This window comes from Nansenia antarctica (assembly GCF_963989245.1).
Source record: "Nansenia antarctica genome assembly, chromosome: 8".
NCBI classification, from domain to species: domain Eukaryota; kingdom Metazoa; phylum Chordata; class Actinopteri; order Argentiniformes; family Microstomatidae; genus Nansenia; species Nansenia antarctica.
The window spans coordinates 23,702,076-23,713,510 of record NC_137678.1 but is presented as its reverse complement, the minus strand read 5'-3'; positions in this window follow the sequence as shown (position 1 = coordinate 23,713,510).

Sequence of the window (11,435 nt, the reverse complement as noted above, 5' to 3'; positions counted from 1 at the left end):
AGCCCTGCTTAGCTTCTGAGATCTGACGAGATCAGGCTTGACAAGGTGGTACGGCCGCCTTGAGAGAAACAGAAAGAAATGAAAGATGGGTATTCAGAACTTGGATGAAGAGCTGGAAACATTCCAACAATGGTGAGCATGCTGTTGCCTGTGTGTGTGTCTGTGTTTGTGTCTAGAGCGGGTGTGTGTGTGTGTCTGTGTCTGTGTGTGTGTGTGTGTGTGTGAGAGGAGAAATTAAAGCGTGTGCCCAAAGTAAGCGTCCCTCTGGGATGAATGCTGTTTTTAGTTGATTTGAATCTTAGCCATGGGAGATCCGCGTCCACGGGCTGCTGTAGAGACAGAGTGAGCCGTCTTACAGTGGCTGAGTCTCCGGTGGGCTGTAGATGCAGAGAGTCTCTGGAGGTTCTGGTAAGAGGGTTCTCTGGCCTTCAGGATGCTGGTGGTAAACAGAGATGTCGCCAGGGCTAAATTCAGCTCAGCGTCACATGAAGAAACAGGAGCTCCGACAAGTGTGTGTGTGTGCGTGTGTGTGTGTGTGTCTCTCTCTCTCTGTGTGTCTGTGTGTGTGTGTGTGTGTGTGTCTCTCTCTCTGTGTGTGTGTGTGTGTCTGTGAGTGTCTCTGTGTGTGTGTGTCTCTGTGTGTGTGTGTGTGTCCGTGTGTCCGTGTGTGTTTGTGTGTCCGTGTGTGTGTGTGTGTGTGTGTGTTTGTGTGTCCGTGTGTCTGTGTGTCTATGTGTCCGTGTGTCCGTGTGAGAGAGAGGGAGGGAGGAGAGGGAGGGAGGGCTGAGGGGATGTGAATCAGTATGGAAATAAATGAATGGAGGGGTCTTGAATGTGCCTTATGACAGACAAAACTCTGCCCCCCCCCCCCCCCTTTGCACTACTGCTGCTTGCACACACCCCTGGTCAATGTGAACACTCTGTTACCCTCTGCACTACTGCTGTTTACAAATACTAACTTTGCACATACCATATTTTTGCACATTGTACTTTGATATAGCCATTTATACATCTGTACATACCATATGGCAGCGGTCGATACCACTAGGCCATTGTGGCGATATGACGGTTTGTAGCCTGCTGCTGATATCACCACAGTAGTAAAATTCATTTATTAAAATATGAACATATAACAATAACTGGGGCTAGTATGACCTACGCATTTAATCGGTCAGCAATTTCTTGCCAAACCATTTCCCTCGCCTTGTTAATTGCGGCGGTATTGCACTATTTTACATCTTATTTTTCCGTCTTCATAAAGATCAATAATTCGGAATGCTGCGCAAATGTAGGACCCCTGCAGAGTGGAGTATCTTCATTTCGACAGATCGACTCTTTGGGGCTCTTTATGTCTGCGTGCACGCGCCCATATCGAAGATTTGTAAGCCGGTGTTCTGTGAACACTCATCACACAAGCCTGATCCTCGTTCGAGGAATCACCTGAGGCTTGAATTCCAATCCCGAGTTGCCTGATCGCCTGATTTATTTCAATCGCCGATATACTAATCTACCTTTAGTGGAACGGCCCTCAGGTTGTCCACACGCCCCCCAGGCCTTCCTCTACATCTTTGATTCCAAACCACTTCATTTGTAACGTAACCCACAGCCTGAGCGTGACTGAGGCAGCACTCCTCTACCGTACACAACAGAGGCGGTGCGAAGTGTGGGTGTGTCCCCCTGTCTTCCTTCAGTCATGTGTCTGTGTGTGTGTGTCTGTGTGTGTGTCTGTGTGTGTGTCTGTGTGTACCACAGTCTGAGCTTCGGTTCGAGCGCTTGCTCATACAACAACCTTGCCGTAGACGCAGCCTTTGACTCTTCGCGCCGTTCTGCTTTCGGCGCCGAAGAGAACTGGTCTCGCGAGAACGTTTACTTCAGAAAGACTCGAGACTCATTTGAGAGCAGCGGAGACACCAACGGTCGCACCTCGTAAGTAGAAAAGGAAATATGCTATAGTTACAGGGTAATATGCTATAGTTATTATACATTATTATGTATTAAACAGGGTAATATGCTATAGTTCATTGTACAAGGGCAATGCCCGGCTGTGTTTATCACGACCGCAACAAAATCTAGTTAGTCAGCTTGTCGACGGTTGACAGCACACAGCTAACTACTAGGTAATCTACTAGCTAATCTATCTACTACATAGCCACCAACGCAGGGTGGCTATATATACATATATATAGTATAGTATATAGTATAGTAGTGGGAAGAAGGTTATTGCTCGACATGCCTCAGATCCCGGTCACCAAGCTTCGGTTCGAGCGCTTGCTCATACAACAACCTTGCCGGGAGCGACGGCGACAGGTAGCCTACCACTTCATCTTCAATGACTGACCGTGTTTGCGAGCAAAAGATCCGAGTGATGTGCACCAGCCGGGTGTGATGGGCGTAGACTCCGTTAATGACGCGGCCCCTTAATCTATGCGGCCGCTGTCCAGGGTGCTGAAGGCCAGGTATACCCGGGGCTGCGTGAGGGTCACCACACTTCCTCCTCCTCAGCTCAACATTGTGGTCCCTCTCGAAAGCCCCGAGACAGGCGTCCCGTCTGGACAGCGCGTCTGCGTTCCTGTTTTCCTTCCCGGGCCGGTGGTCCACCTGAAAGTTGTAATCCTGTAGTAGGAGGAACCACCGTGTTACCCTGGCGTTAGTGTCCTTCGCCGTCGCCATCCACTTCAGCGGCGCGTGGTCTGTCACCAGGGTGAAGGACCTCCCCAGGAGGTAGTAGCGTAGCTTGTCCACCGTCCATTTGATGGCCAGGGCCTCCTTCTCCAGCGTCGAGTAGGCCCTCTCGTGGGGTAGGAGTTTACGGCTGATGTACATTACCGGGTGTTCCTCACTCCCCCGGACCTGCGACAGCACTGCTCCGAGACCCCCTTCCGAGGCGTCGGTGTGGACTAAAAAAGGTAGGGAGGAATCAGGGGTTATTAGGACAGGGCTAGAACATAGGGCTTGCCTGAGGTTTTCGAACGCCTCCTCCGCCTCCGAGTTCCATATTACCCGGTTGGGGAGCGCCTTCCTGGTCAGCTCGTGTAGTGGGCTGGCTAGGGCTGCGAACCGCGGGACGAATCGCTGGTAGTAGCCCACCATTCCTAGGAATGCCTTTACCTGTCGTTTGGTGCGGGGGCGGGGCCAGTTTCGAATGGCCTCCACCTTGGGCTCCTGGGGTTGAACGCTGCCCCGCCCAACCCGATATCCCAGGTAGGAGGCCTCCTCCATCCCGAGATGACATTTGTTCGGGTTGGCGGTGAGCCCCGCGTCCCTCAGAGCCCCTAGGACGGCTCGCAGCTGCCGGAGGTGTAGGTCCCAGGACGCGCTGGATATTATAATGTCGTCCAGGTAAGCCGCTGCGTAGTCCTGGTGGGGTCTCAGGACGCGGTCCATCATCCGCTGGAACGTGGCCGGTGCGCCGTGCACTCCGAACGGGAGCACCGTATAGTGATATAATCCGTCGGGGGTGGCGAACGCTGTTTTCTCTCGCGCTCTCGCGGTGAGTGGCACCTGCCAATAGCCCTTAGTCAGGTCAAGGGTGGATATGAACCGGGCGGGGCCCAGCCTCTCAATGAGCTCATCCACCCGGGGCATGGGGTACGCGTCAAACTCCGACACTGCATTCAGTCCCCGAAAGTCGTTACAGAAGCGGTACGTCCCATCCGGCTTCGATACCAGCACCACCGGGCTGGACCACGCGCTGTGCGATGGCTCAATGACTCCGAGCCGCAGCATTCTGTCGACCTCCTCTCGGACCACCGCCCGGCGGGCCTCTGGGATGCGATAGGGTCGGATTCGGACCGGGGCTCCCGGCTTGGTTCGGATGTCATGTCGAGCCATCGTAGTCCGTCCCGGCGTCTCGGAGAATACGTCCCGGTGCTGCAGTATGATTTCATGGAGCCCCTGAGTCTGGCTCGGGCTCAGCTGGTCCCCCGTGGGTACTTGGGGTATTTCGGGCTCGGTGGTCCGCGCCAGGAGGGCCGGTGCCTGGAGAGGGGTTAGACTTTGCAATTTTTTAAACAAATTGATGTGGTATATTTGGGTCGGTTTGCGCCGCCCCGGTTGTCTGACCCGGTAATTGACCACCCCCACCCTTCCGACTATTTCATATGGCCCCTGCCACTTGGCCAAAAATTTGCATTCGGACGTGGGGACCAGTACGAGGACCCACTCCCCTGGCTGAAACTCTCTCACCTGCGCTCCCCTGTTGTAAACGCGAGCCTGGGCCTGTTGGGCTCGCTGCATATGTGTGGTGGCCTGGGAAAACCCTTCACATGGTGGCATTTTGACATTTTCATTTTTTTATATTTCCATAAATTAGAAGTTCTCAGCTATTCATAACTGATTGAATGACTGAGATAGCCCTTTATTTTAAAAAGTTATGAGCATAATGTATCATGTCAAAAAAAGTGAAAGGTGAGAAATGCTGCCCCCGACCCCTTTCTCCTCCGGGTCGGGGGAGGAGCCTATGCAGATCGGCCGGTCTCGTTTGTCTGCTTGTGATTCGGTGTTAGTCTGCTCGCCTCGTCGGTATGCGAGGGACAGATCCATTTGTGTGTCTTCTAGTTAAGATTTTATTACTTTATGCTTATTGTGAGCATCAGTAAACTGGCAATAACACAGGTGGAAGTATCGTCTCTCCTTTCGCTCATGTGTGCGTGCGTTGCTTAACTGAGAATGAGACACGTTCAACGTGACGTTGTTTCGCTAGCAAACTACCCACCACAAAAACATAAAAATAAGTACTTTCTCTTTTGTTTTCTTAAAATGTTTATTCACCATAATGTAGTATGGAGTTCAAAGTACTAGAATACCACATAATATCAAAATCGCCGAAATAGGACATTTCCATCTATTTTTGCTCTTTGCCACAAACGAACGCCAGCGACATCCGACGGGTTTTCCCAGGCCACCACACATATGTTCACGTACCACCGGCCATACTCGCCTCATCCTCTCTTCCATCTGCTCCACATGCTCGATGACCGTCTGGTGCGGGGAGGGTCGGCTCTCCCAGGTCTCCCTCGCGATGTCCAAGAGCCCCCTCGGTCGCCGGCCATAGAGGAGCTCGAAGGGGGAGAACCCGGTGGAGGCTTGGGGCACCTCGCGGATGGCGAACAGCACGTGGGGTAGCAGCTGGTCCCAATTCTTCCCATCGGCCTGCATGTTTTTTTTTAGCATCTGCTTTAATGTTTTATTAAACCGTTCGACCAGGCCGTCCGTCTGAGGGTGGTACACCGACGTACGCAGCTGTCGGACCTGGAGGAGGCTGAGCAGACTTTTAAACACACGGGACATAAAACACGAGCCCTGGTCGGTTAAAATTTCCCTCGCTATGCCCACCCGGCTAAAAAGAGTAAATAGTTCCCGGGCCACCGCCTTGGATGTAGCGGCTCTCAGGGGTAGGGCTTCGGGGTAGCGTGTAGCATAGTCCACCATTACTAGAATATATCTATGCCCCCTGCTAGTCTTCGGCAACGGCCCCACAATGTCTAGAGCCAGTCGTTCAAACGGTACATCAATGATAGGGAGGGGGATTAGGGGGTTCCGTACTGTGGGTCTCGGCGCGTTTCTCTGGCACTCGGGACAGGCGAGACAGTATTCGGTCACCGACTGTCGGATACCCGGCCAGTAAAACCGTGCGAGGACCCTCTCCCTCGTCTTAGCCATCCCCAGGTGTGCCCCTAGTAGATGCGAGTGTGCCATGTACAATATTTTACTAACATAGGACCTCGGTACTAATAATTGATCGGTTATCCTCCCCTCCCTCTGGACCACCCCGTATAGTAATCCCCCCCGTGTGACAAAGTGTGGGTGGCTCGGATCACTCACCGGGTCGGACGCCCGCCCGTCATGGCGGCGTGCCTGTCCCCAGGCGTGTTTGAGGGTGTCATCCTCCAGTTGGGCTGTCGCGAACTGGCCCGGTCGTCCCTCCGGGATCTCGTCGGGTCCGGGGAACTCCGAGAACTCGGTGAGGGGGGAGGAGGCCGCTCCGCTGTCTCCGGGGTTGGGGCGCTCGGATGCGGTCACCGTCTCCGCGCTGGTAGCCGCGGCTGGTGGGGTAGGCCCGTCTGAGTCCCGGGGTGTAGGGCGCTCGGATGCAGTCGCCGTTTCTGGGCTGGGGTTCTCTCCTCGGTGGGGGATATGTGTCGTTGGGTCCTGCACCCTCCTCCTCGGTTCGTCCGGGGAAGAGGATCGGTCTGTGGACGGAGGTGAGGGGGCTGCACACGCTGGGCGCACCCGATGACGCGGGGCCCGTCATCCTCGATGTCCCGACCGCGGGCTCTTGGGTCGGACCTCGGCGGCTAAAGACCAGAAGCGGGAGAAGATGGGGCAGTCGCTTCCTATCAGGAGGGGGACTGGTAGGTTAGGCACAACGCCCGCCCGCACCGTGAACTTCCCGTGAGGTGTCCGTACCTCTATGCAGCGGGTGGGGTAGCGTTTCGTGTCCCCGTGCACGCAGGCCACATCTACCTCTCCACTCGACTCCCCCTGGGCCATCTCGGGGCGCACCAGGGTAATTACGCTGCCCGAGTCGATGAGGGCTGAGGTGTCGCAGTCTCCAATGCGCACGGGGAGGTTTGGGGTCTTAATATCCTGATGGGACCAGCACGTAGTCAGGAGGCAGGCGGCCCGGTTTCCTTCGCCGGTGCTGGCGGAGGGCATGGGGACGTCCTCGCTGGGGCACTGCTGCGCCCAATGGCCAGTTTTACCACAGCTAAAACATCGGCTGTTATCACCCCGCGTCGGGGAGCGAGGTCCTCGTCTCGAGAAGCGGGGGGTGGTCTGCGGCCGGTAGTTTAGGATGGGGCCGCGGCTCTCCGTTCGGGTCTCACTACTGCGAGGTCTGGTGTCGGGCACTCCCATCATCTGTCGGGTCACTTGGTAGCTCTCTAGTAGGGTTATTAGGTCCTCGACCGTCTCGGGATGGTTCTGAGACGCCCACCGCTTCGTCTCCGTTGGTAAGGCATGGATGCACCGGTCTAGGAGTACCCTCTCCTGTGGCGGCGGTCCATCCCCTGCCTGGAGCCAGCTTCGGATCAGGCGGCCGAGCTGAGATACCTGAGACCGGACCGGTTCATTCACCTCGTATTTCCACGTGTGGACCCGTTGGGCCCGGGCGGCCAGGCTGTATCCGTACTGGGAGAGGATGGCGTGTTTCAAGGTGGCGAACTCCCCGATCGCCGCGCCCTCCAGGTCGTGGCACGCGCGCTGGGCTGGCCCCGTGAGGAAGGGCGCGATGATGTATGCCCACCGGTCGGCTGGCCATCCCTGGCTCCGGGCGGTGCGCTCGAACAGGTCCAGGTAGTGATGTGCACCAGCCGGGTGTGATGGGCGTAGACTCCGTTAATGACGCGGCCCCTTAATCTATGCGGCCGCTGTCCAGGGTGCTGAAGGCCAGGTATACCCGGGGCTGCGTGCGGGTCACCACAGTGTGTGTGTGTGTATTTCTGTACAGCTGTGGCTTACTATACGTTTGTGTGTGTGTATTTCTGTACAGCTGTGGCTTACTATAAGTGTGTGTACGTGTGTGTGTATTTCTGTACAGCTGTGGCTTACTATAAGTGTGTGTGTGTGTGATTTCTGTCCAGCTGTGACCTACTATAAGTGTGCGTGCGTGTCTCCATGCTTATAAGTGTGCGTGAGTGTGTGGCTCATAAGTGTGTACTAACGGTGGCCTCTGGGGGTCTCAGGGTGTGTTTGTGAGAAGAAAGACCTGCATGTGGTTTTCTTAGATCTTGCCAATGCCTTCGGGTCAGTGCCTCATGAGATTTTGTGGACAGCGTTCAACTTCTTCCAAGTCCCAGAGGGCATCACAAGGCTGGTCAAAGCCTACTTCCAGGACCTCCAGTTCTGTGTTACAGCACAAGCCAGTACAACTGCTTGGCAGCACCTCGAGATAGGCATAATGGCGGGCTGCACCATCTCTCCACTGGCGTTTACCATGGCAATGGAGCTCATTATTCGAGCATCCCGATGGGTTGTTGGAGGGGAACGGTTGAAGAGCAGAACGGAGCAGTCACTGGCTGTGGCTGAAACGTAGGGACCCAACATGTGCTCCCAAATGACCACGTGGTGCCACCGTGCGACACACACCCAGGCCTGATCAGCCTGTGGTGGGCCAACCTCGGCAGAGGGTGTCTTGTGATAACTGGCCGAAACACCCAATGAGGTCGGGGACCACAACTGAAGATGTGTCGTACTGGTGGCACCAGGTGATCATTGCCAAATTCCACTCCACCCAAGAGGACATCTCCAACTCCACTCAATTGTTGTGCTGAATATTTAGGGATTTTAACAACCAGTCCTATTAAGAATCCTGATGTCTGGTGTCAAAACCAGTGACCGCTGCGAAAGGGCAGCTGACAACCTGGGAAAGACCTGGTGACGGCCTGAAGAGACAGCTGACAGGAGGGAACAGACCCCAACGGGGCTGGCATGGGTTAGCTACCCGTGTTGGCAGGAGCCTTTCACTACACAGTGACTTGGTTCCACCCAACTATGGCTACGAAAAATTCAAAAGGAAAAACACCCCTAGAGTCTGCGAGAGCGGGGGCGGAAGATGACTCATCGGCGGATCACACGGTAACAGACCCTGGAACGGAAATGACAACGAATCAAATGATCAGCACGGTAGTTGACGGAGTAACAACACTGGCAGGACACAAGCTACAAAGCTGCATCTGTGGCTGGAAAAAGATAACATCAGAGAAGGGTCTCAAGATCCACCAGGGCAGGAAAAAGTGCCTAAGAGAGCTTAGCGAGGTGCCTCGCATTGACCACTACTTCCTCAGAGGTAGGGCAAATCAGTCGAGTGAAGCCCAGTGGCAGGATATTCACCACAGTCCACAGGGTATCAGAACCCCAGACGAAGCTCAACCAAGCACAGATCCATCAACGGACATGAGTCCAGAGCCTATCCAGCCACAGACAGCAGTAGAGAGGAAGATGAATGGACGAAAGCCTCAAATCTTGTGGCCTAAAGCCTGCCAGAAAAAGGAGTGGGAAAACACCGACACAGACCTTGTCCATCTTCTAGAAGGTCTGAAAGGGGGCGTGGAAAGAAAACTGGACAAGATTGGAGAGATCATTTACAGCTATGGAGCAGAGAGATTTGGGGTGAAAAGTAAGAACCATGGGACACAGAAGGAACCATCAGCCCATCTCAAGTCCAGGAGACAACAAGAGATTGAAAGACTTGTGAAAGAAAGAAGGTGCCTGAGAAAACAGTGGAAGAAGGCCACAGAAGTGGAAAGGAAAGGACTTGAGGCACTACAGGCCGACATCAAGCAGCGTCTTGCAACACTGCGAAGAGCAGAATGCTTGAGAAAGCAACACAAGAAGAAAGAGCGAACGAGGACTGCCTTCTACAGAGATCCCTACAAGTTCGTCAAAGACCTCTTTGTCAAGGAGAAAACGGGGACCCTCAAAGTACCCATAAGGGAACTAGAGGAGCACCTGAGGAAGACCTACTCTGACAACCAGAGGCATGTGCCAGCCAGCATTCCGGATGACATGCCACCAATCCAACCACCTGAGCACCAGATGGAAACAAGGCCCCCTACATGGAGCGAAGTTGAGAGCACAGTAAAACGGGCAAGAACAGCCTCAGCCCCTGGGCCCAACGGCGTTCCATACAGGCTATATAAGAACAGTCCAGGCGTCTTGAAGTACCTCTGGAAGCTAATGAAAGTGGCATGGGAAAAGGGAATCATACCAAAGGCATGGCGAAGGGCAGGAGGGATCCTGATTCCCAAAGAGAAGAATTCCTCAACCATCGACCAGTTCCGCCAGATCAGTCTACTGAACGTGGAAGGAAAGATTTTCTTAAGTGTTGTGGCCCAGAGGCTCTCAGTATTCTTGCAGAAGAACAACTTTGTCGACACCTCAGTGCAGAAGGCAGGGATAAGTGGATTCTCAGGATGCCTGGAACACACAAATGTCATCTGGCACCAGATACAAACGGCCAAGAAGGAGAAGAAAGACCTGCATGTGGTTTTCTTAGATCTTGCCAATGCCTTCGGGTCAGTGCCTCATGAGATTTTGTGGACAGCGTTCAACTTCTTCCAAGTCCCAGAGGGCATCACAAGGCTGGTCAAAGCCTACTTCCAGGACCTCCAGTTCTGTGTTACAGCACAAGCCAGTACAACTGCTTGGCAGCACCTCGAGATAGGCATAATGGCGGGCTGCACCATCTCTCCACTGGCGTTTACCATGGCAATGGAGCTCATTATTCGAGCATCCCGATGGGTTGTTGGAGGGGAACGGTTGAAGAGCGGGCTGCGTCTTCCACCAATCAGGGCGTACATGGATGACATGACGACAATAACAACAACAAACGCATGCACCAAACGCCTGCTCGATAAACTCCAGGGAAACATCAAATGGGCACGAATGGAGATTAAACCCAGTAAGTCCCGCAGTATCTCCATTGTCAAAGGCAAGCTCGCCAATGAGAGGTTCCACGTCAACAACGAGCCAATACCAACAGTTCTGGAGAAGCCCATCAAAAGCCTTGGCCGCTGGTATAGCGCAGAACTCAAAGACTCGAAGCAGGTGGAACAACTCAAGCAGGATACAATCAGTGGCCTCAAGCAGATCAACAACACTGCTCTCCCTGGGAAGCTGAAACTGTGGTGCTTTCAGTTTGGACTGCTGCCCCGTCTCATGTGGCCAATTTCCATCTACGAGGTCACACTATCCCATGCCAACCGGCTGGAGAGACTGGTGAATGCACAAGTGAGGAAGTGGCTTGGACTGCCGAGAGGCCCTAGCAGCATAGGCCTGTATGGCAACGGAGCCCTCTCCCTACCAATCTCAAGCCTGGTGGAGGAGTACAAATGTGCCAAATCAAGGCTGGAAATGACTCTCACAGAATCCCGGGATCCATTCGTCAGAGGTGCTGCTCCAATCCTCCAACGGGGAGGAAATGGAAGCCATCTGCAGCAGTTGCGGTGGCAAAGACCGCCCTCAGACACCGGGATATAGTGGGGCATGTCCAACATGGCAGAGGGGGCCTTGGCTTGGAAACAACAACACCCACATGGCAAAAGGCTACTCCAACCGAACGGCGGAAGATGGTGGGTGAGGAGGTGCGCCACCAGGAGGAAGCAGCCAGGTGCGCCAAGGCAGTCTCCCAAGCCCAGCAAGGCCGCTGGATGAAGTGGGAGAGCGTGGAGAGGAGGAAAATCATGTGGAACGAGCTGTGGAGCATGGAGTCTAATAGGCTAAGTTTCATCATCAGAGCCACATATGATGTCCTGCCCTCTCCTACCAACCTACATCTCTGGTATGGAGAGGACCCAGCCTGTCTCCAGTGTGCAGCCCCAGCAACCCTCAAACACATCTTGGTGGGTTGCAAGACCAGTCTAACTCAAGGAAGATACACCTGGCACCACAACCAAGTGCTAAAGTGCTTGGCTGCCGAACTTGAGCACAAGAGG